The sequence below is a fragment of the Salvia hispanica genome, unplaced genomic scaffold, assembly GCF_023119035.1.
Source record: "Salvia hispanica cultivar TCC Black 2014 unplaced genomic scaffold, UniMelb_Shisp_WGS_1.0 HiC_scaffold_893, whole genome shotgun sequence".
Taxonomy (NCBI): Eukaryota; Viridiplantae; Streptophyta; class Magnoliopsida; order Lamiales; family Lamiaceae; genus Salvia; species Salvia hispanica.
This window is the reverse complement of record NW_025952680.1, coordinates 1,396-29,022: the sequence shown is the minus strand read 5'-3', so window position 1 is coordinate 29,022 and position 27,627 is coordinate 1,396. Positions and strand designations below refer to the sequence as shown.

Sequence of the window (27,627 nt, the reverse complement as noted above, 5' to 3'; positions counted from 1 at the left end):
GGCAAACATTTACTCCCTACGTCCCATAAGAATATACATTCTTTTCTTTTTAGTTTGTACGACAAAAATATACTTTTTATTTTTGAAAAATCTTTTCTCTTCGATGAAATGGGACTCATTCTCCACTAACAATATTTCAATTACTTTTTTCTCTACCTCTCTCTTAATTTCTACCGAACCCAAAGTGCATATTCTTTGGATACGGATAGAGTATGAATTAAGTGAAAATTGACTAGTTAATAAGCATAGAATATTACTCCCTCCGTTCTATAGTAATGGAGGTGTTCCTTTTCGGCACGGAGATTAAGAAAAATTGTGTTAGGTAAATTAAATAAAGGGAGAATAAAGTGGTAAATGAAAAAGGTAGAAAGATGAAGAGAGGAAAAATTAAGAGAGAGTAAAGTAGGTGTGGAAAAATGTTTTGATTTTTACTGAAAAGGGAAATGACTCTCTATTACTACGGAACGTACCAAAATGGCAAAATGACTCTATTACTATGAAACGGAGAGAGTACTTTTTTGGGGAGAGGTCAAAGTTTTATGATGTAACTTGTAAGATTAAAATAAAGATTAAACATTTAAATCTAAATCACATAAGAGTATAAATTAGGTGTCCCACAAGATTTACTAATTGAATTTACCAATTACTAATTAATTTCAACACATCCAACACAAATATGATGGGAAGTAACCAAACCAAAAGCTAATAAAATACCAGTGTATGAAGAAGAATATGGAGTACTATTTACAAATTAGTTGAGGGATCTGTACAATATATACACAAATATATACAGAAATACAAAAGCAACCTGAAATTGGATAAGATTCTTCTACTTGTCCAAGAAAGCTAAATTATTTACAAAGAAGTTGTCTCCACTAAATAGTCACATGTTGTCGATTTCAGAGCATTTACAACTCCAAGCATTTGATACCTGTGTTTTTCTTCATCTTCACACCTTATTACCAGAAAGGACACCACCTGAAGCATGAAACATTTTGTTGGATACAAATGCCAAAAAAAATAACTTATTATACATAAATTAAAAAAGGGAATTTGATTAATCTGGAACAAACGTCAATTATATAACCGGAAACGTACCCCACATAGTTTTGGCACAAATTTTCATGCGACATCGCTTGAAGAATAAGCTTCTGGACTTGTAATTTGACAGATAATCCATGGTCAGCCTCATGAGTGTCGCCAGAAATCAAGGTACTGTGCTCGAGGGAATGCTGGATGGAGCTCGTGGCACGGAAGAGAAATCCCTTCCAGTAAGTTTGTTGCTCATCCTTGCCATGACAACTACCGCTCTCTCATTCAGAACCTCATTAGCATCGCCCAATTGGTTTACAGCCTATAAAGCAATTTGGTTTAACATCATGGCTTGTGAGCACAGCTAACAAGCAGGAAAGATGAAGACTATCAAAGCATACCTGGAGGAGCTCCCTCTCGAACGCCCGCTGTGGTTGAAGCATCTCTCTATTGGCGACAGATTCCTCTCGCTGACAGCGGGTTGGGTATGTGTGAGGGTAGCCACTTGAGGGACTTCATTGAAGTTGAAAGACGCCAGTTTATAAGGGGATCGTGCACAAATGCCTGGACACAACAAATATTATATAATCTCAGAGGATAAATAGATTTAAGAAAACGCCAACTATAAGCAGATCATATAGATATGTCTCAAGCCCAGCTATAAGTTACGTCTAGCAATAAAGGCTGAAACAGTGGGTTTTTACCTCCATCATTGCCATAACACTATCTTTGTGAGTCCGCAAAACCTGCATGACACTTTCACAAGTGGAGCGGAAATTTCCTTCAATACCACTGACCTCCATTGCTTTAACAAGCATTCTAGTTAGCCGAAAAGGAACCTATACCAGCCAATATGTATTAATTTAGACAAATGCCCAAACTTCCTCTTTTCAAAGAATAGAAAGAACAAAAACCAATGGAACAGATTTCCAACCTTTTCTGGGAACTTTTCTCGGTTCATTGAAGCTTCAAAACAATCCCAAAGTCGATGTGCAGTATCTTTCCACTGCCAACAATATCTTTTCTAAATAAACTAAGAAGATTTAATTATTGAAAATCATGCATTTGTTATAAATTTTTACCTGAATCGATGCAGCATTAGGTTGCTTGGATGCCGATCACCCAAGCCAAGTAAGTAACCAACCTGGAAAAGATGGGAGTAATATTTAAAGCTTGAAAAATGTGCATTACGCTTGAGAATTGAGCACAATAAAAAATCCTGTAAGCTTAAGTTAACAAAAAATTGTAGGGCAGAAAATTATACTCCCTCCGTTTCCTAAAAATAGAAACTTTTAAAACGCACGAGTTTTAATACAAAATTGGTAAGGTAAGAGAGATAGAAAGAATAAGTGTTAGAGGAAAATGGGTCCCACCTCATAGAGAGAAAGAAGTTCCCTAAAATGGAAAGAGTTTCTATTTTTATTAAACGAGTATTTCTATGGACAGCAACTTTCCGACATCTTAACACTATTACTACGCAAATTAATTCCACATATTTGACATTGAAAACGATCAAAAGTAATTGATTGACATTCCCAGAAAACATTGAGAGCACTTAAAACTTTATTTTCATTGAATGAGTTAGACAAATATTTCACACCATGTTTCAGGGTTGTCAGGAGAAGATGATTGAAAACTAGACGTGTGTATCTAACGCAAATACATACATATATGTGTATAGGGAGGAAATCAAGTGACAATAGGCCTTTTACAAGAAATGAAAATACATGCAAATACACCTTAAATCCATGTATGTATAGTTCATTGTGTGTACACAATGGACTATACATGTAGTATTTGTAATGTACAATGGAACTTAAATTATATTTGAAAACATTACAATGATATCTTTAGAACACAACAACTACATTTGATATTTCTTTTAGTTAAAAGAGACATTAGAGTAAAGCTGGCATGAAATAGTACCACTCTGCAAGCAAGGTAAGAGGCATACCAAATTCGGTAAAACAATATATCAGCAATATTTTCGAAACAATCCAGAAACTTATGCAGCTAATTTTGCAATAGTAAAAATTATTGACAAAATAATTACTAGGCAGTAAACAATTTAGAAGGGGGTAAAAGCAGTACCATACTCATCACAGCTAAGCTTTGTATAGTTGGTCCTTCTGTCCAACCAGACTTCTGAAGTGCGACTTTTAGCCAGAGCACCTGCCATTTCAAGAAGCAAATATAGTTATGCAGGAAAGAAATCAAAATAAGCCAATCCATGAGCAATCCATACCCTTGAAAGGTCATTGCCTTCTGTATTCTGTAGTGCATAGTCAAACACCTCAACCTTTGCTATAAGAGGCAAATGATCGTAATCTGGAGCAAAACCAAGCATCAGCTTATGCTCCTGGTTCAAAGTGATCTACAAAACAAGAAATAATTGCCATAACTACCAGGAAAAGCCCATAACTATAAATAGAGATTTGCCGAGGTGCACAAAGGAGGAATAGGAGAAATAGGTTAAACCTTTCTAGCATCTCTGTACTCACGAATGAGATGGTGCAAGGTATCACAATTTGGCACCCATCCTATCAGGCCGCTGTTTGGGGATAGTGGAATGACTGAATATCTTTGGATAGAGAGATCCTTTTCAGCAGTTTTTCTAGAATTGCCTAGTAGAGTATTTACCAAACCAACAACTGATGGAGAAATGCAACAACGTTAATTGTTTAAAATGGAAAAGACAATGGATCACTCTGTTACAAGATTAAAAATTACAGCATGACACTTTGATATTAGAAAAAGAACCATTATTGACAGAGTATACAAGTATCAACAACACCTGCATGACACGCTCGTCTTGGCGTAAATCTTCATGCCCCTTCAACAAAAAAGCATGTTCTTCCCCATCACTTCCATGAATTGTCAGCTTCCGAGGTCGTTGTTTGGACGTGATGACAACAAGCTGGGGTGCAAATGATGCAATTGTCACCACAGGTGAATCTGGGAAACAAATTGTGACTTCATTAGAATATAGCAATCCGTAATGCATATACCCACATGGGATGTACATATGTGTTTTAGGGCTTGGGGGGAGCACAGAGCTTGACAAATAATCAACTATACCAGCTATATAGGTTCCAGGCACAGCTAGTTTCAGATTACGACATTCCAACAGCTCTGGAGAGACAGACTAGTTTATCCAAAAATAAAATAAAATCAGTCAGCAACTTCTCCAAAGTAAAAAATAAACACCAGTTAGAAATTTCTTCTTGCCTGCAAATCCAGAGTGGTCAGGATTGAAGCTGCTTATCTATACGCCGAAACACATGATAATACAGATCCCAAGCCTGGACAGATTTAAATAAGCAGGTAGTAATAAAGTCAGACATAATTTCAATAAAGGTGGAAACATGATGATATTCTTTTACAAATCATACCTGAGTCAAGTCTGCATCATTTCCAGTTCTTCTGTATCTCATGCAGCATTCATAGGCCTCCAAAGTTCATGCCGGTATGCCTGAAGAGCAAATGTTTTCAATCAACAAAAACAAAATGAAACTGGAATGATTGAAGAACTCAAAAAAGGTCAATTTTCTTTCTTTTAATAGTTTCAAGGGAAGAGAGGATCATTTTGCACATAGAGGAATATGTATAAAGGAAAATGAAAACTATTATGAGTACCATCTTATTAAAGTTTTTGGAACTTCAAAAATATATGCTCATGATATTAGAAACAAGTTAGCACTGTAAAAGGGGCTCTACCTGAATGAAGGCTTTCTCTTTATAGTTGAATTGTTCCTTGCTGCTCCTTCCTCAAGCATTCTGTGAATGGCTCTAAGACATTCAACATTCCTTCAATGTTATGTTCACCAAATATAAGCGGCTTGCCTCTTCCAAACCCTCATGCCACATTTCATGCCAAAGTATTGCAACTCGGATCAATTCCGTGGACACAAGTTGGCCTGTTAATTCAAGAAGCAATATCAGATAAAGGTAGCAGCATCAGATAATAATCATTACGACATTCTATTTACCTCATCCACTAGTATGCCACTATGTTGTCGAACTTTATCAACCACTTCTTGCGCTGCCTCTCTCCTTAAATTGCTAATGGATTTACATGCCACGAGAAGAGGGTACATAAGAGCCTGCTAATAGATTAAATTAAATTTAACATGTTGCCCTTATTGAAAATTTGAGAAAGGGGATAATCAAAGCTACAAACTATTCATTACACTAGTCAGCAGTTCATATTGCATTTAACTTATATTTCAAAATGCATTCACTACAGATCCTAATATTGAATATCAAATTTGTCTTGCAACTCAACTTGGTATTTCATTCCTAGTTCTGATTTTTTTAATAGGTCATCCTTCCTACCTCATTAGCATTAGATTCAATACTACTTCTGACTCAAGCCCCATCACAAGAAAACATAAGTTGAGATAGTTCTAGATATCTGGGAAGAGGGTGTTCAGCTAATTCCTAGATTCTTGGTTTGCTAGTAAATTGTTGAGCCTCCATGGTGGAAGTGATCCTTAAAAGTAATCCATCCATCCCAAGGTAGTTGATTCGTATTCCTTTCTGAGCTGTCCCAAGTTAGTTGAGTCATTACCTTTTTGGCAAAAACTTTATTCTCTCTTCTTCTTAATCTTCATTCTCTAATACTTTATTTTATCTCATATTTTAGTCTCTCCACTTTAACTTTAAACACAAATTTCATAAATTAGTCCTTAGAACAATTGTCCGTATTGTGAACTTATCTCAATCAGGAAAAGTGCATTTTTCAGATGTCAGTAATGAACCAGGAAGATTTAAGTTTGACCGCACTTCACTGTTTTCTGAGTGTTTTTTAATACTCATTGTTAGAAAAAACTATCCAGGAAAATAGTCTCGAAAATAACAATCTTTAAAATTTCAAAATATAACACCAATTATCACAATGCAGCAATGAAATTATCAACTTCCTGTGAGAGACCAAATTTGAACTAGTGCTGCATGAAAAATTGTCCTAAGAAATTAAGAGAATAAAAAAAAGTCAATTTGACCAAAACTAAAAGATTGATGCTATTTTCTGCTTTTTTAAATGAATATTCAAGTCATCTTTCAAACAAACCTGTGGATGACTATGACCAATTCGACTAATAGGATTGTATCAGTTCCCTTACGGCATGGTTATTGGAATGTATTCTGGCAATTATCTGAGGCAAAACAACCAAGCCATGTGTTTATACTAACAAGGGAAAAGCCTTCTGCAATGCCATCTGAACTTCAGTTGTAGATCCATGGTTGAACCATAAAGTCAGGAGACGAAGGATATCCTGAAATTTTGAATACAACGATAATCAATAGAGTTATGACAACATGCGAATATAACAAAAATGTAATATCAGATCATACAGTAAGAAAGTCAGGAAACAAATCAAATTAAGACTCCAAATCAGACTAATGATAATAACTTTTGAAAATTAAAGTACTACTACATAAAAGCACACTAATAGACGTAAACAAATTACAACCAAGAAAATAAATACAGAAGAAATATCAAAAAAACCAGAACAGGAATGCTCAAATCCCATTTCAATAAAATTACTTAAAATGAGTCAGTAGACCAGGGATCTAGTTATCTAACTACCCATAGTATCACAAATGACCAAAAAAAATCCCCAAATAATAATACCTGCAAACTATCATCCACCCCTTAGCATGAGCCGCACAAGCTATTGAGTGAAAATATCCAGTGACAGCAGCAACGACAAACTGTGAAGCAATACTAGGGAAACTCCTCAAAGTGTAATGAGACATAACTGCTGTATTAAAAAGGCCCATTTATGCCAAGCTTTGGCCCATTTAGTAGCACAATGAGTCGCATGTCGGAATGCACCAAGGATTTCTGGAAGCAGAAACAACCAATCATCGATAAATTAGCCAAGTTATTCCCCAAGGAGGAGCATATGACGAACTTGAACACAACAAATACACAGTAATCTTGCCTGGTATAGAGTCGTCATCCAGAACAGAGGAAAGTGCCCATTGCCAAGTTCCTAATTTAAGATAAACCCGTGCAATGAGAGACACATTTGAGCAACCAGGTATGCCAGACTGTGTGGTTGGTTGATGCACATTGGTTCTTGAAAGGTCTGATGCCAAATCCTATAGAATAGGAATTGCAGGGAACAGCAATATATCAAACCATTTCATTACCATTGACAGTGACAGAAAACAAGTATGATGTTGTACATAAACAATATGAACCTTTAGTCTGCAAAAGGCATCCTTCCGTTTATGTTCATCCCCAATTGACCATTGATATTCCAAATAAGCTAGAATAACTTGTGGGTCCCGTGATATTTTACAGTTTCAGGAGTTGTTTCAGGATCAAACTACATTTCCATCATACAGTGAAATCAAGTTACACAGTCAATAAAATGCATTCAATATTCATGCAACCTGTAAGAGTGAATGGATCTAGCCATGATTCTGCATTTTACGAAATGATGCAAATATCCTTTTATCTAATTCCCACCCCAAACAAATTAAAGAGTTTATGTAAAAATGTTGATCGAGCTGATGCAGTGGAGCCTGTAAGGCAAGAATCATGCATATTTTATCAAATGTCTCTCTCTTTGTAGTGTGCATATTTACAATTGAACTAGCAGCAAAGTGCTTTTCAACCTGTCAATTTCAAATAGTTCACACCATAGAAATATTTTAAATAACAACATTGTATCGTCCAGTAAAACATCCAAATTTCCAAATTATTTATGGAAAAAGTACCTTAGCTTACTCCAACTTCTTTTTGGCCACATTTATGCGGAATCACAATCCATGAACCTCGTCTTCAATACTGTTTGCATTCTCTAACTATTACATAGTGAAACATTGCAAATTCATGCAATTCACAAGTAATGCAATCTATTCTAGAAGACAAAGTAAATACAAAAGATGTTCCTCTAATTCTGAAGTTGACTAAAGATGCGAAGCATGTACTGAACACCTCAAAGTTCTTTCTAACACACCACAATTGGAAGATCAACTTATATTTCAAGTTAAGTCAAACATAACTAGTTACAAATGTGTCAGTCGAATCTCTTAGCATTCTAAAACATCAAAGAAATTATGAAAATATGCAAATAATGGCACAAACATGACCGACTACTAATTGAACAGTTTGAAGCCAGGTTAGTTCTGAACCAGTTTAGCATTTCATTCCTGATCTGGAATAACAAATTCATTGGTAAGTTTAAAACATATTGAGTTAACAGATTAATTTTATAGGTACTAAGAATCATCATAAGAATTATAAATGGCAGCAAAATAATGATACACTAATAGATCACCAGAGATAAATGAACTATAGATTCAAAAGGTCCTTAAAAGTGAGAAGATCAATTGTCCTGAGTACATGAAAGTGCATAAATAATGGATAAAGATCTGATACAATATTACAGAATACGAAGAATAATAAGAAAGCACTTGTCAAAGATCTTATAGATAATAACAACAAGAAATAAAAGAAAAACCTACCAATTGCAGGGCAACCCCTTCTGTTGGCCAGAGCATGGATAAAAATCTCTGATCTTCATTTCTTTAACATATTCACGTGCTTCATCATACTAATATGTAAAGAAGAACAAGCCATGTTAGCCAAGAAATACAAAAGAACTGAAGGAAACAAAAACTAAGGGTTACCTTCCCACGACGAACTAACAATACAGCTCTAAAAATGTTCCGTTGCTACTCCCATCCCCAGTAGCAGCAGTATTACCCAAGACCCGAAGCTTGGTTTCATCTCCATCATCCAATCGAGAAACATATTCTGCCATTTGATCCCACTCACCCATGTTCCACGCAGAAATAGCAGCCTAGACTAGTAGGTAATAGATTGTAACAGCTGGAGTGGGCTCTAAAAGTTAATTCCTTGCTAGCTACATCACAACAAACACAGATTTCAAGAATTTAAGAATGGCATTCTAAAATTAGAGAATGTACTTTAACTATCAGACAGCAGGAAGTTCTTGTTTTATTTGGATATCAAATTGATTTGAAAAGTCATGGTTGGAAAAGAATGAAGCTGTTTTTACCGTCCAGGTTCACATCTGAGATATCAACAGGAAGAACACAGTGACATCATGAGAAGATCCTCCAAAGACCCAAAGAAAATAGAAAACAAACCGTTGGTGCCATTTCCAGTCGAGCAGCTGGCTCAGCAGGTGTCCAGTACTCCTTACAGAGATTGTTGAGTTCTTCCCACCGTGCAAGGGCAGCAAGGCATCTCATTCGCCCTTAAGACAAAACATGAATAAATCATGCTATGTTAACACAAAAACATTATAAAGGCAATCAAATGTCATGGGATGAAGGCTTGCTAATCTAACAATGACCTTCAGTGGTGCATTACAACCAACAATAAAAACTGTCCTGACCAAACATGGGTTTAAAAGCAGAAAGGAAAGATAGGCATTACCAACAAGGCTAGGTTGAGGGAAACCAAAAGAAATGGGTTAATGGAAGTAGCACAATGGGATCTAGCAGTTGTAGTATGAAACAAAATGTTCAGAGTTTCTTTCCTATTAGTACAGTTGTTAAGGAACACATTAGCAACTCTAAAGAAATGGTGTCTGAAGGTGCTGCTCAGAATCAGATAACTAGTAATATGATAATATTCTAGAGTCAGCTGAAAGAAGAGAATTCCTTAAAAACAGAGGAAATTTACCAATAAATGGCATCTGGAGGGCCATAACGAGACAGAATGTGAATCATTTAATTATAAGGTAAAAGGGACTTGATTTATGGCCATTTTAGGAATTCAATCATTGTTCTCAATAATATGTTAATCAAGACTTATTTACGAGACAAAGGTCAATATAATAAACTATATAGTATATAATACAACTTCCCTATAGGGCTTCATCAGAAAACAGTCGTACATGATTGCCTAAATTCAACTAACTTACATGTCAGCTAATACTCTATTTTATACAGATATACCACCTAGTGTTGCATCCAAAACCAGATGTGGAGTTGATGCTTGAGTGGCTTTTACAGTGTAAGCTTTTAGAGCATCATCCCATCTTTGAAGTTTCTCATACCTTAAAAGCAATTAAGCAACTCACTTCAGTAAACAAAATATAGAGCATATATTCTATGCTATATTCTCATTGCTAGGATACAAGTGCAGGTGCAATACCAGGTGCAGATAGGGGGACAAGGAACCTGTAAACCATTGAAAACAATAAATGGATTTGGAAGCTGTTATCGATTAAACTTACCACTGACTCCTTCAGTTGAACACCCAGATTTTGTTGAGCATATGTCAATATTCCAACCGCAGCCTGAACAGAAGAAACAAATTCAGACTTACAAATGGTGCAATCATTAAGAGATTTGAAACTCCAACTGAAAATGCAGTCACCTCATTTTGGTGTAATTGATTATTTATATGGATAAGGGCCTCCACTACAGCAACAGGATTGCCATCCATCTTATTTGAGCATGCACCTTCAAATTCCATCTCCTTATAGTGCAGAGCCTTTGCAAATGCACGACACTGAAATACACAAGTTATGATAGATTCCTTTACAATGTAGTTTAAATTATATGCCATGCAGCTGCTGTTAGAAAATCTTACCTTTTCTGCAAGGGCACCCAGTAGCCGTATATCAATAGGAAGGGGTCTCTCATCATGTTCCATAAACTCGGCCTAGAATATAAAAGAAATTGTCCCGCCACTGGAAAGTTAAGTATACAGCACAAATAGTGGATACAGGATATTGATGATTGAAGCCATTGTTGAACAACCCAATCAAACTAAGTTTCAAAAAAAATTCTACAATAATTCAGAGAGATCAGTTTTAGTTCTTGAAAAGTAGATACTAAAGAAAAGAAAATTCAACTTCCCACTGATCTTGTGCCCAAAGGGCCCGCATTAACATTTATTAGGGTTATGAAACTGGCAACTGAAGAAGACAAACTGTCAATGCATACCAAGTTCAAAAGTGTAGCAAGAATTTCAGGAGGTATATTTGGAGAGGAAAATGCCATTTCCAAGCTCCGTACTAGCTGTCTCCGACAAGCCTCATTCAGCTGTGTCCAGCAGCTGACAAAACCAGCAGCAAATAGTTCCCTTCCAACAAATGGCTGCAAAGACAGAAGGGATTCTATTACTAGTAATCTAATGAAATCATTCCATTCTTTAGTCTATAGTTATAGATTTGCTGAAGCAAGAGCCAGCCGACTACAATACAAAGGAAATAATGAGAATTGACCTGCAGCTGGGCAAGCTTGGCACATGTTCTCAAAGCTGGAGAAGGCGATTCCTTCAAGTAGTTCAATACTAAAGTGCCTCATCCACTCTGCCCAGTCCTCTTTTGTACTGCGTTGAGAAGCCTCCCCAGCAGCACGTAATCGAGATTCATTAACCTATGACAAATATAAAAGGCAACTCAGTTTGACAGCTTCTTGTCCAAAGGTTGAAATGATAATATAAGCAAAATTTGCAGACCATAATTTCAAATGAACCAGATCATTATTCTTTTGACATTCACTGCAATTATTTGAAAAGGATAGAAAACCATTCAATACTTTCATTTATAAACAGAAGGAATATAGAATTTTCATGTTGTTACCCAAATACTGAAAGGCTGGTGCCACCAATAATATTTCATATCTGTCTATACATTTAAAGGCAACATCATAGTTAACTTCAAAACCTACAGCCAGTTTCTTTTGTGGGGGTCATTTTACGAACTAAGGACAAGAGCTATTGTTTGGTCACTTAAGTGAAACAGTATCAGCCCAAGACCATTATAGCAGCTATCCAGCAATTCAGCTGTTCCGCAATGTAACTATATAGTTAGCTCAACTTGCCAGGATTGGATACAGTCCTACCAAATAACTCAGTAAAGTATTTAAGTGTTTAGGATTTACTTACAATAAAGTTCCAACAGGGATGCGTTGTATTTTCAACAACATCAAGCAATGAGCTACACAATAATCATTGTAATCCCATCACCAATCAGGGAAAAGAGACAGGTGAAAGGGAAAAAAGGTTGAAGTACAATGTACTACACATAATATAAATTTCCACATAAAATCTGTCACTTAAGAAAAGCTCAACGTACCTGATGAGGCTTTTGTGGATCAGATCGACCTTCTTCCTCCATATCACTTAGAGGATCACTGATAACCTCACCAGGGAACCGATAATTTTGTTTCAGAGAAGCACGTTGCCAAGGATCAACGGTTCCCTTCTCTCAAGCGACCTTCAATTTCTTCAAAATCCTTATGCTGGTGAAGAAATAAAAAATAATGTTAACAGACAAGAGGATCACCTTAACTAAAAAAATTATAAGCCTAAATAGGATAAATTCACTTTGTTAGTACCCGCATTCGATGCTTGACCAAAAGTTTACGGATAGAGGACTGACTAAGGACTACGTCCATTCCAAAACAAAATAAAGGAGAAACTAATCATATAGCTACACTCTCCAACGATATCTGATACTGTTTTACAAACACATGCAACGAGTCATGTTAACTAAAAAGGCGAAACAAACAATTTTTCCCTCCTGAGTAAATAAACCCTTTAACTTTTCTCATATTCTGATAATAGCATCTAGCTATCTAACAGCACCCCTACTCCCCTTCAGATTGTTAACCCAAGAATGCCAGCAGTGGAGAAGCAAAATCTCGGGGAGGATTTTCAGAAAGGTAATAATACATCAATCCAAGAGAAGATGCATGTATCACCAAAACACGGCAAGCAATTATGATATTACATGATTCATGAGGCAATCATTTTGTAGGAATTAATAATATATCCAGATCTATAAATAAATAAATCTAACAAAATGACTGAAGAAACATATTTGTGCACAAAAATCAGATCTCCACCCATCTTTACACTCAAGTATTTGATGAGTTTAAATTTCAATTTAAGAAAATGAGAGGAAATCAGACCCATCCAAGACAGAGCTTCAAGTGATGCACAAGAGCTGATATGTGGCCCGTGACCTGGTTAAACAGAAGGAAGAAAAAAGATGAGGTATGATTCAACCATAATCAGAATCTCACTTGAGTTTAAAAACAAGATGGACTAACTTCAACCTGCACACGAGAAATCAACCTAATAAGAGTTCTGATAGCAGCACACCGCACTTCAACTGGAGCATTGGCTTTGAAAATTCGAATAAGAGCAGGAAGTAGTAGATGCATATGCTCGTCCAAGGTTCCTAATAGTTCCAGTCAAAGATTCAATCTTTATAAGATATAAAAGCTTTCTGCAGAATATTCTATTGTATAGATACTAACCACCAAAAACTTCAAGAGTGCGAAGAATATCAATGACATAAGTATAGTCTTTAAACCTCTCAGCATCACTTAGGACTTGAATACATGATGGAAGAATAAAAGGAAGATGTGTTCCTAAATTCATCATTGAGAGCCAAACAAAGTTGCTCCAGCAAATGGAGAATCTAAAACAAAACCCAAAAACACAAAAACAATAAAGATAAAATTTTCACAACTGTATGCATTAGCAATATGACTGGGTTGTTTTTTACCGGAGATCCATGAACTGGTCTGTTAGAAGCGGGGAGAGCGAATGATGATGACCATAAATCTGATACCAGAAAAGAACAAATCTGGCAGATATTTACGAATATGCTGCAAAAGGAGAATAAGTATGTAAGAAACTCATGAAAAAATAGAAGCAAAAAAAATTAGAAGAGATATGCACAATATTGGGTACCTGCGAACTATAGAAACCAGAGTTCCAGTTTCCATATAATATACTCCTTAAGAAAATCATCACAAGTACGAACAGTAGGGAAAGGAGATCGGGTAGAACCGGGGAAAGAGTTACATTTACAAAAATAAAAATATAAAGGAGAAAAAAAAAGGGGAAATCGAGCAGAACCTACAAAAATTTAGTTTTATGCACACACTAATACATAATAAAGGGACCATTAATAAAATTTAAGCCCCCTAAAATAGAAAACAGAAAAATTGTTAATGCCTAATTCATGTGAAGTACAAATGGAAGAACATTGTCTTAAAAAAATCACAAGGAAATGAAAGGGGAGAGGAGAAAATAAAATCTCAATCTAGATAACAGAATGAAAAGTCATGTATTTGTAACACAAGTCAAAAAATGCTAAAGAGAAGGTATAAGTGGAATCATACAAAATTGTTTTTTGATTAAGCAATAAAATTTTCCCATTAACAGAAAGAAAACATAATCATGCTACAAGAGAAAGATGTCCACGCAGCATGTAAATATACAAAAATTTTACATAATTCCCTAGCAATTCGTAATAATTTCTATATAGGATAATCATCTACCAAAAGATCTATAGAACTTTAACTTAACCAAAATTCATTTGGCTAATGAAAGATTCATATGTTATTTAGGAGTTATATATTTTCCATTTCCTTATACAATCGAAAGTAATTTAGAACGTCCTATCCCTCAGACAAAAGGAAAATAAGACATCTTCATTACCAGCAAGTACATCTTAAGATGTTTCACAGACAAAATCTGTTTTGAATACCCAATTTCCAAACAACTAAGATATCATGAATGAGTATCAGAGAGGTGCACATGCAAGTAACAGATCACTGACTTTTAAAACAAGAAGGATGAATAAGCAAGGATTGTACTAAAAGAACAGTCAACTAACCTTGGGTAAATAAGGAACACAGCCGAGACCCATGGACTTACCTCGCAAAACAAACGAACAATTCAAGATGCAAAACAAAAACTTAAGTGATCGTAATAAAGCAGCAAAAGTAACAGAAGAAGACTTCCAGGATATGTTGGTGCAAAAAAAAAAACAGAGGCATTGATAATGATAGGAAAACAAGGCCTCCCATAATCCATAAAATTAAACTAACCTTGAATATGAATATAAGGGATCCGACCACCTTTTGGTGGTAACTAGAAAGTGAAGGATCTCTAAAAATTCGCATGAGGGAACTGATAGCAACCTGAACCAGGTCCATATTAAAGGAAATGAAAAGATAAACTTATAATTTATAACTAATTTTAATGCTGAATAACATGACTTTCAAATTCAAGTTCTCACAGTGGAATAATAATCTTCTGATGTGGCAAAAGATGGCCACAAATCCATAGGTAGTTCATCCATAGACCTAATATGCTGGCCAGGATCACCAGCTGCACGAACAACTTCACCATGCGACCCTGGTAGCTTAGCTGGTTTCGTTATATGCGTGCGGATCTAAAGCACCCATTATCCCAAGAACCTAGAAAAGATATAAATACACGGAATAAAACCGATCGTTCACCATAATAAAGAAAATATTATTAACATGATAGAAAGACCTACCTTTAAAACTCCACGTCTGTAGACCAAGCTAGCTCACCATTGAGTAGTTTTAGAAGCAACCCAAGTAACTGTGGGTACTCATTATATGGAGTTATAACATAACTGCAAAATCATCTAAATCATGTTAGATAGACCTCAAAGTGAGTGAAAACTACACTCAGTTACAAGTAAGTGATCTCATGAATAATACTTGATTCAGTTAAAAGTCATAGAAGTGAGGTAAATTCATCACAGACCAACATACAAATAATACAAATAAAAAATAAATCATACCCTGTGCTTTGTACCACTTGACCAAGAGTGGTGACAGCAACTTCACGTTTCATGGCGGCGGCACCATCTAATAAGGCTTCAACAATCAAAGGCATAAGTTCTGGAATGTATTGTCTCATTGCAAAACCACCCTGAACACATGGATGGGATGTAATAACAGTTAGTCAGCTATACAAAGCGAAGTATTTAGTATAATGTTCATCAAGCATGCAACAAAGATACAAGTGACAAGCCAAACAAGACAAACTGGAACAGTAGTTCTAGCTGCAAGCAGTAGCGAACCAAACAGAACGCTGAATGTTCAGATGCAATGGCTTCATCTAAGATTTGGCTCCTACAACTTTCTTATATAAAAATGAGGTTTTGTTGTATACCTTTTACAAGTTCCAAAAAGGGTAAAATAAACCATGTCACTTTATACAAACTTAAGGAACCACATTTGATATGTAGCATAAACAAGTTGCATAGACTAAAATGAAATTATATTATCACAGGACTTGAGTAAGATCTTGCCTAATACTATTAGCAAGCACCTAGATTGTGATCAATCCAAAATCATGAAATAAGAAACTGAATTTAAAAGTGTGCATAACAAAGTTGGGAAAGCCTATAAACTACCCATCTATTCCTTCCTATATTAGTTTTTGGCCCTAACCCTGCCAAAAGTCCTTCAAGTGGGTTAAGAATCAATTATTTCAATTCACAGTTTTGTTCCTTCTGTGAACATATGAAGGTAGTATGTTCAGGTGCTCAAATTCATTAAGCTACTTTCTGACATATATGTTGAAAAATGCCATGCAATACCCTTTAGCTGTTGGCATTGAATCATTGAACCATAAGAATACTAAATTATGACTTTTCACATTCACTATTTCTTTAATTTTTTAGACTCAAGAACTAGAACAAATATGATTTATATGATAGTGTGCTCAAATTTTAGTTTTTGGAGTAAAATAATTTAACTGAATAATGGTTGTAGTTGCACTCAAATAAAAATATTAGTTTATGTTATTTCACATTCACTTTTACGAAAGAGATATGAATATATTATCCACAAATTACATACAAAGTAATTATCAGCCTAGAAAAAACATGAATCCATCAGAAATAGATGCAAGCCACTTTTTGTGAGTCAATCTCAACCGGCTGATATTTAAGAAACTCAAATCCTTCAAGTAAAGAGGTTGTTAGATAAGAAGCACTCTACTGCTGCTAGGCTTAGAGAAAATAAACATTCAGAAGAAAACTCTAAAGCAACTGATGAAACTATTTATTGTATATACAAGCAAAAAATTAAAGAGAAGACCCCACCACTCTAGCAAGATCTCCAACAGTTACCAGGACTCCGCTTATAATGCCATTATTAGCATTCACCCCAGTTCCTTCATTGAGTTTTCGCAATAAGGGCCTAAAATTCAAAGAAATTATAAAAAACAGAAGCAAATCAATCATCAAACTGAATGGGACATGGTAGATATCTAACCTTGTGTACTGGAGCAATATATGGGAGTATTAATCTCTCACAATTGCGAATCAAACACCCCAACAATTTTGCACTTTCTTCTCTCATTTGCTATCAGCACTGATAACAGCAGTAGCCTTATTAATGGCATGTGGTAAAAAAAAAAAGGAGCCAGTAATCGGTACAACAGAAAGAAAGTTCAACTGGATCAGCAAGTACACATAGTAGAGGCTATACTAAACATAAGAAAGAGTTCAACAATACCTTTGTTTGAGATATGTTAATAGTTGGATAAGATGCGACGGAGTGCTGGAAGAACATATGCAGGATTTTTCTCAGACAGCCTTCCAGCCACTGAAATTGCAAATTCCCGAACTTCATAATCCTAACATAGAGTTACAATGGAGCATGTCAAAAGTTGACTAGAAAGACCAGAAATAGATATAGATGCTCATTTAGACATCTTTCTCAACCCAAAATACCAAACATTCCTGCTTCAGCTATGGTTAATCTTCACTTTATCAGAACTTTTAAACAGGATGACTATGCTCAGTCCTCTCACTTCGAAAAAAGGTATTCAATATGTTGAGATCTAAATTTCAATTAAAAGTCTGGAAGATTCTAACATGGTGACTTTCATAAAAAGAAAATAAGCAACTAAACAGTTGATTAATCATTCAGAATATAAAAGTTAATTAAATATCTAATCTACTTGAGGTTCTATAAACACCCTTTTACTGAAATGAAAAGGCCAATACTCAAGCAGCTCATTTCACATCTAAAGCATAAATTGATAAATCATCCAGAGAGAGTACTCAAAGTCTTGTAAAAATTTTAAATGGCCCATGCCTACTCTAACTTTACAAAGAGAAGTTTAGAACTAGGAACTAGGAGTACCAGATGATACTTATTACTGATAAGCAGTGAAAACCATTTCAAAAATCAGGAAGTTACAGAGGAAAACTCCACCAGCTTAAGAGATCCACCTTACAAGGAGATATCTAACTCTTCAAATTATTAGATAAATACCTCATCATTCAAAGCAGCAAATACTGCAGTCAAACAATCAGCCTGTGCAAGAAAATCATCAAAGTCTCCACTCTCATGCAGAGATGAAAATATGGATCTCGAACAGTAACATCAGCATCAGCAACTGCTGCAATTAGAAGCTTTTCCACAATCTGCACTAGAAAATACCATTAACATAATATGAGAAAACATGGCCAACAGAATATCCAATGTGTGTACTTGATACAGGTCCCAAATCCCAATACAAGAAACTAGAAGTCTGGTATATGAAATTTACTCAAGATGGAGATATGGAATGGCCATGTTTGTCATTATGTTGATTCAGCATGGAAAAGAAGCTGAAGTGCAAAGATTTGTTAAAACAGTTCATGGTCAATAGCAAAATAGTAAGAAATGTGGAAGCACAATATGTTTCCCTTTGGTTGTTCTTAATGGTAATGACTCTGAAAGTAGCTTCTCTGGCAACAGAAGATAATGTCAGTTCGTTAGTAATGTTGACCGATTATTAAAAAAATCTTGGGAGGACATAGAAGAGATTTCAATCGCTCTTAGCAATCCCAAATACTCAAGCTCAAATCTCAATTAACAGAAATTTAAAACGGGTTTATAAAGCCCCCATAGGTATTCTAAGACTAAATTTCACATTTTAAGTTTTAATTTGGGGTTTTATATAAAAAAGAAAAAGAGCTAACCTCTAATTTGAATGGTCGGCAATTACAAATATCTGACCTACAGATTTTATAACACTTATAAAAAAACCAATATCTGTAAGAGTTCATCCCCAAAAAGTAAAAGAAAAAATACCCACTAAATCTTTAAAATTTTAAACCCATTCTTTTTACAAATGGGAATTTAAAACGGAAACAGGAGTGTGTTTATATTTCAGAAATTTAATATGAGTAAAGGTTTATTTCGGAAATGTTTCCCAAAACTTATAGATAAAAGTCCTTAGCACATTTAAAGCACCCTAAATACCTGGAAGAAAATCATTAAATTGTTCTCATGATAGTTGGACCAATAACAGTAATCAGTTTTCAGCAACATAAATAAAAGTTCCGTAAAAACCAAAAATCATATGAGAATAACCAATTGGGGTAGCAGAAAAGGGAAGTAAATTCGTACAAATTTACCAAGATAAAAAACCAATAGTTGACCAATTTCACAAAATCGAAAGATGAAAAGAGGTTAAAAAAAAGTACAAATTTTACTGACACTAAAAGGGTTTTATAGCTAAAGAGCAGCAACTTATATCAAAACCTTATGTAAAAAATTCCCATTCATTGGGGGGCATTTTATTAACTCATCACTCAAAACATCTCCAGATTTGCATTTGAGTATGTGGAAAGGAAGTTTACTTCAGAGGAGTCACATAAGGTAATTCTATCAATTCAATTTTTTCACTACATACTTAAATTTTCCATGTTTAATCTAGTTTTTAAACACCAAATATTCATTAAAATTAAGAAACTCGAGGAGAAGCATATTCCCAAGCCCATAATAATTTTAAATTCTTAACTTTCAAAGATGACAAAAAGAATATAAAGAGTTATGCATATGCAAATTTATATAATGAAATAAATGATAATTTGGATAGGGATCAAACCTCCTCAACAAGGCGTCGCCCTTTCCACTTGCACGGCTTGTCCTACTAGAACTAAACTGAGCAGCAGAGATGCCAGACAAAAATTCCATTAATTTGCAACAACACAAAGCAGCATCTTTCCGTGTACCTCCGTCCTCATCTTCCAAGTATACCACAACAGATTCTCTGCAAACTCAAGAAGATTGTGACCCTAAAATGATTGGGGCACCCTCCAACAATTTAAATGGGTGAGGAAAGAAGCAACAAAAAATTAAAACAAAAAACAAATAAAAAACACTTAAAATTTAAAACTAAGAAAAAGGCTAAGCAAGTGCACAAGTAGGTGAAAGAAGAGAAACCTTGAAATTAAATCGGGCTAGAGTTTGTAAGGCAAGTTGAACAAGAGCAGAACCATTTGGTTCTGATACTTGTAAGTAGCAGCTTGAGCTACTGGTCCGACTAAGAGCAACAGAAGGCCTTGACTGAACTTGTTGGTGTCGAGAAAGAACTCCTGAAATGCACTCAAGTAGCGTACTTGAAGGGTTGGAAGCAAAGATGGAATACTGCAATATAAGAAAACTCATTTCAGATCCCTGATTTACACAAAAGAGAAAACAAGCACACAGAGATGTCCTGCCTCCCAGTTATGTTCTCAAAGGGCTTCCACTAGGTGGAAGACAACCCAACGAAAACATTGCATCCAAGAGACTGCGTACTGAGGCTCCATAGAAGGCCCCATGGCTTTTGCAATATTTCCAACACATGCCAAAGCCTCCATGGAGGCCCTCTGCGAGGAGCAATCTAAAGAAAATCTGTTAAATTGTTTATGCTAGATATGCTTCACAGATACAGGGAATGCAGCTCCATAATTTTAAGATACTCAAAGGTCTTAACTCATACCGCATCACGTAAATGAGATGTTATTGTCGGCAAATAATTAATGAGTTCCCCATCCAATGCACCAGCCATTTCTCCAAGGGCAACAAACCCACTAGCAGCTTCTGCAGGAATTTTGAGGACATGAAGAATATGCTTCATGCAAATCTGTTATATAAAAATATTTATCTGTCAGGCTGATAAACTACAAAATAAACTAAACATAGCTGTTTGAAGGGAAAAATAACTGACCGTCAGATAGTTGGTTACAAAACGATCACGTAGGAAATGAGCAATTCTTGGAAGCAAAGAAGTTATGCTCAGACGAACAAGCCGATCCCGATGTTCTAAATATCGAAGAACAATTTCAGCAACTTCTCTGTATCTGGACATCATAAACTCGCCTGTATTTCTGGCGATTGGAAACCAAAAAAATGGAGCGTTTCAATTTAATTCCGACCAAGCCACCCTCAATAAAAGCAACTTCTGAAAATTACAGTCATCAACTACTCACCATTCACAAAGGAAAAATTAAATAATTATCATCGTGAATGTATAGGAATATATATCCAAATGCAGGTGTAATTGGTTTTCTGGTACATGCGTTTCAATAAGGAAAACAGTTCCAACCAACGACTATGCCATCCACAACATTGGATAAAATATGAAGTCACAATGCCATGAACAGATAGACCCTAGGCACCTAGAAAATGATAAATATACATATAGAGCGAGAGATATACATATAAATTTAAGAGTAAACATCAATCAAAGATTTGACTATATGTTAAGTTTCAAATATGTCATAAACTATTTATAATATCAATAAAAGGACCGAACTACATTTCGAGTCTCAAATAGTATGTCCTAAACTAATGATAACATCAATCAAAGGCCTGAACTATCAAGTTTGTAACAAATACGAACTGAGTTACTATTTATGTCTCATAATGTTGATGTGTGTTTTCAAAATTTTTAATCAAAGCGGATTGGGCAAAAAAGACATTTTGCTCAGTTAGTAAACAGAAAAATCAAAAAGTACAAGTCATTATTACATGATGAAAAATCATAACGCATTTCACATTTATTACAAACTAGATAGTTTAGGTCTTTGATTGATATTATCAATAATTTAGGACGTGTTTCAAATTCGACATATAGTTCAGGCATTTCATTGATATTGCCGATAGTTTAGGGCATTTTCAAAGTTGACATAAAGTTATGGTCTTTGTGATATTTACCTTAAATTTAGAGGATAAAACAAAGCTTGAAAATAGAGCAAACAATGCTTAGATTAAAATAAACAATATAAGTAGTACAAACCAACTAGCATTTCCCACTGCTAAGCAATGTTTTTAATTTTGTAAACCATGTTGTTGCAAACAAAAGGACATATAACTTGATTATACAAATAGAGAATGAAGAAATTTCAAATTACAATACTTAAGCATGTGATGCATGACCAATTAAATGAAGAAACATTCTCAAATCTAGCAAGATGTGTCAATGTAAATCTAACAAAAGCATGCATGTTCCTTTTAGAATGTCACATGCCCCCTCTATCCCATTAAAATTGTTTTCCTTTTTGGGTTGTCCAAGTAAAAATGACACATTTCCTAAAATAAAAACAACACCATTTCTACTTTTTCTCTCTCAATTTAACTCATAAAACGACACTACATAAAATCTCGCCCGAAAAAGTAAATGTTCATATTTAGTTGGACAGAAGGAGTATATATTATCCTGCCTCTGTCCCAAGGTAGTTGATGCATTTCGTTGGGCAGGGGATTTAAGAAAATTATATTTAAAGGTTGAAGTGGATAGTGATAAAGTATGAGAGAGTAAAGTAAAAGTGAGAATAAAGTATTTTGCCAATGACCCCAACTACCTTGGGACAATCCAAAAAAGAATACGACTCAAATACCTTGGGACAGAGGAGTATAAGTTGATATACAATCATGTCTAATACAGGCTTGTCAGATACAAACTATACAGCATAGCATGTACAGAACAATATGAATAACTGAAAGTATATGATACAAAAATGTTTAAAATCATTGCACTGTTCTCAGATACCTTGAACACTACGTGAATAATTAAATTATACATGCAATATGATTTATGTTCCTATTTGGTAATTAAGACCTAACCAACTATGGAAACATATGATACTAAAAGCATGATAAATAATGAAATTGCTGGAACAGGAAATAAAAATACTTCCTCCGTCCCTATCTACTTTCTTTTCGACACGGATTTTAAGAAATATAAAGGAAAGTGGGTTGAAAAAGTTAGTGGAATATGTGTTCCACTTTTATATATTAGTTTTATAATAAAATGTGAGTGGAATGCGGGGTCTACCTACCAGATATGGTAAAAAACTGAAAGTGGACTCTTAAGTGGACGAACCAATGGCAAAAGTGGACACTTAATGAGGGACGAGGGAGTAAAAGATAAATAATCCTCGTAAAACTAAGAGTTCATCCTCTGAAAAGGCCACAGCATAAGCTGGAGTATACTTTATTTCTTGACACTTCGAAAGTAGGGAGGAAAGCTTTACTTAAAAAAATCTTAAAAAAGACTCCAAATTGACATAAAATCTAAAAATAAATACTAAACGCCTAATCAAACAAAGACTCTTAAACCAAATCAAACTCAGAGATAAACTTGCCTGTAACAAACTAATAACAAAACTCCTTATGATAATAAAAACTATAAAAATAATATAATAACTAATGAATCTAAAGACTCCAAGGATATCGGAGATTAGCATTTGTGAATTCAGGAATTAGAAATACAATACGTAAAGAAACCACAACAACAAAAAAAATGTGAAAATCGATGCAGCACAAGCTTGGCCAAGAAGCAAGGAAATTCAAGCATTCACAATTCACAAGACACGGCACATGCCTAACTTCGCAAACAAGAAACTCATTAGCTGTACCTACCTCAGCAGTTCCCCAACAGCAAGCAGAGAACCATGTATGCTATGTATAGGGGCATTTCTTCCCAATCCATCTTGTGTAGCCTCAAACATGCGATAATACCTACCACAAGATTATTGAGCAAATGACAGTCTAAACTTTAAATAAGCTGAAAGCAATCCACAAGCAAAAGAAGATGAAAACCTAAGAATCCTATATATCTTTTCTTAGCAGAAGCTATGTGAACAAAGAGACAGTTATTCAAAACATACATCATAATGTGAACATGAAAAGGTCATAAATATGATAAAACAATTAAAATTTCAATGAGTCACCAACAGAAGCAATTTGGCAGTATAAGTAGGGAGTTTGGTAACTTTGATTCCATTATTTTCTTAGCTTAGCACTTTGCATGCCTTTGGTGGCTTATTTTCAGCAATTTCATCAATCAACCTACAAAGGAGAAGATTACAGGTGATGAAAGAAAAAGGGTCCAATATTTCATAGCCATATAATGGTTGTCAATTAAAAGAAAATTATGCTTTCACATTGAGTCAACGTCGGAATCAAACTTGACCTCATAATGTGTTCTTATCCGTCTATAAGAAAGAAATCTTACAGAGGCAAAGGAAGACCTTGATACTGTAACCAGTTATCATGAGACTATTCATGTTTCAATGACTAATGATGGATAATAATTCTCAACAATGACAAATTATCACTTATATAAATATATTCAATTTTTTAAGGAACCAGACATCCAAAAAAAGTCCAGATAGGAAATATGCCCATATTTTCACTTATACATGTATAACTCATACCAAAAGATCATAATGTGACCTAAAAATGGGCCAGCAGAACCTGACCAAGCACAGAAATCTCCCGAGTCAACATGATTAAAGCTTTATAATTTTTCAGATTATCATGGGCGAATGTGCCTAGCAGAAATGTATCGTCATAAATAGTTGAACATAGCATAACACAAAATAAACAATTACCATTGGACACGCCATCGTGTCTCACGCTTCTCAATGACACGGAGGCAAGCACGCAATGCTTCTACAGCACGCTCTCGAACATCTAGTTTTGGATCCCTCAGAGCAACCCATATAGCATCAACAAACTCTGGAACATGCACATTGAATACTGTTGAAGCATTCTCAGCCATTTCCTGTGGGAATGGTTGCAAATATTTAGTAGTATGTCTCAAGGGTCAAGGCATGAAAGTGAAAATCAAAACTTGTGAAGAATGAGCTACTAGAAAATCAAAAAGTCATTGTCCAAAAATGAAGATTGTTAAACTACCGTGTATACTTTCTGCGTAGAAAATAGACAAAAAAAAGTGAAATTAAACAGTATGAAAAATTAAAACAGTCTTGTCAGACCGAAAACCAAGAGCACCAGAAGATGGACCAATGTCCAAAAGAGTCTGGAGTTTGCAATGGTTTACTCACCACAAAAAAAGTGCGTATTTGATTTCACTTACACACTATGTAGAAAGGTTTTTAGAAGGGCATTAATTACATATTTTAGGGCAAAATTTGTTTCTCGCTTTCAATGAAAACATCAAAATGCTCATGATCGTGACAGTGAATTTGACTCATATTCCTTTCCATAAAAACAATAGTGATATTGAGGGTCCAATTTAGGGCGGCAATTTTTAAAACTATGGCAGTGACAGCAGCAGAGGTGCCGCCTTCCTCTCCGGCTGATAGCAGCGTATCGCACCCCAAACTCGCCTTTCCCCTTTCCACCCATGACCACCAGAGAAGCTGTCGCAGCTTCACCCAGCAACACCGCAGCTATTTCTTATTTCCACCCACAACAATTGTCAGCTTTACTGCACATCGCAGCATCCCTCATCATCTAACACACTCCCCTTGACTGCGTTGAGTAGGATATATCTGTATTGGTCAAAGATGTCGAGTGCGTTGAGGTTGTGGGCCTTTAATCCGGTGGCGCTGTGTTCTAGCTCCGCAAAAGTGGCAGCATGGTTCCCCTCCCACCAGCTGACTCCCGAGATGCCTGGCATTTCGCTAACTTCACTCTTTTTCAATTGAGAATGTGCCATCGGAGCCCTCCATTGCCTCCAACTCACCTCACCGTCGGATCTCCCTCTAAGTTGGGCCTCTCTCACAACCACATCAATTCCACGGTCTCTCACCAACCAACCTTACCCAGCATTCGACATCTCCAACCAAGCTTACCCAGCATTAGCATTCAACATCTCTGACCAACCCCACCCACCATATGACATGAGCATGACCGGGCCTTGTAGTGACCCAAGTCAAAGGGGCCTGAGGATGGAATTATCCTGACCCCTGTGCATTATTATCAAATTGAAAATTGATGAAAGTCATTTTTCTTGAGTCTATTGAACTCGTGAATTCTCTATTTCATTTTCTTGTAGCACGTTGCTCATTTTTAAATAGTTTTATTGACTTATCGCTCGAATTTTCAATCTCAATCATGGCTCCAGACATTCCAGCCATCACCTTCACGTCGAATTCATCTCCATCTTGTTCGTGTCATTACATATAAAACGTTTACACAAGTTCCCAGCCTGCACTTCATTCATGCAATCAGAATTCTGGAAGCATTCTGTTCCAGTTGCTGTTGTGCGTCGAGTGTCTCCAACTGCTTGACGATTTGCTCCAACAAATTGTACTCTTTCTGTCTATTCGTAGACCACACCACACACACCAGGTGTTTGAATGATTGTCGAACAGAGAATGGGAAGCTCCATTCCGTGTATAAAGGTTTTAAATATTTGTGAAACTAATCAATTTGGATTTCTCTCCTTTATATTGTGTGTATTCTGGGCGTGAGTTTTGATCCAACCGAGGCTCACATCAATTCAACACCCCTGACCAACCTCACCCAGTATTCAGCATCTCCAACCAACAGATAAAATATCTCAATGAAGAAAAGAAAAATCAAAATTTCAGCTACAAAAGTCAAATAGTCCATTAGTGAAACAGTAGTCATCCCTTCGGGAACAAGTTGGAAAAAGCATAACAATGGGAGTTATCTCCATTAGTGACTTAGTGTTTGCCACCTAGCTTTTTATACTAATACTACTATACAAAACAAAGCCATATATCACAAACATTCATGCATCATCAAGACACCAACTCCTTTCAATGTTCTTTCTTCCATTACTCACACAAGCAAATGCAATTTATTTATTTTGCGGGGAAACTGTAGCAATATTCAAACAATCATAGTCAAAGTTGTAAGCTTCAACACATAGGTAATTTGGTTTAAGAACAATCTGTAAGAGCAGGTGGGGACGTACCTTTAAAATTAAAACAGCAGCAAAACGGCGGTATTCAACTCTATCACCGAAAGCCAATCCAATGCAATTCTTACCTGAGAAAGACAGCAAGGATAACAGGTCAAAATAATCTGAGGTATTAGGCTACTAATCGCAGAAATTTTGAACATACCAGTCTTTCCACTTCATCAGCTGTCATTGCTCCACCAGCTCTCGCCAAGTGGCCCAAAACTTTACTAGCAATAACTAAAGTTTCAGATTCCCGCTTTGCCTCAAATGCAGTTCGCATGTAATTTGCGATTTTTGCCACTTTGACTGCATTCTCTCCAATTTCCACATCTATCAGCTCGTCAATGGCCCTCAAAGCACCCAAATTTTCAGCAACATCACTGCTGTCTAAAAGACCAGTAATACGATCATACAACTGATCCATAAACGTGAAAACGCTTCACCACTGAGATCACGAGCTTGTTCTTCGACATATCTTCTGAATGCTGGAGCAGCTCCATCCTAACAGACACTTCATTCATCAAAATGTCCAACAGAATTTACATAATTACAAGTAGTATTGTAGTAGTATAATAAAACAAATTAAACAATTTAATTCCTTTAGCATCCTGGAAAACACCCACAACATCGCAAGATGAGGAAATGAAAAACAAAATAACGTTTAGCTTGCAACCTCAAAATACAAATTAAGTGCGCAGCGAAAGACAGTTTATCAGACCTTGGGATTGCCGCGGATGGAAAGGTCAGCAAGTAGTCGGTTGAGAGCATCAAGGTTGCTAGCTCCGGTGGCAGCTGCCGGGAGCAATGTAGCGAATCGACTGTGTTGTCGTTGCGAGCGCCATCCTATTTAGTATACA

The 27,627-nt window shown here is 35.7% G+C and overlaps 1 pseudogene; it reads right to left on the bottom strand.

Moving 5' to 3' along the window:
* Positions 1-721: 721 nt before the first annotated feature.
* On the bottom strand, positions 722-27,627 carry LOC125200294 (annotated as a pseudogene).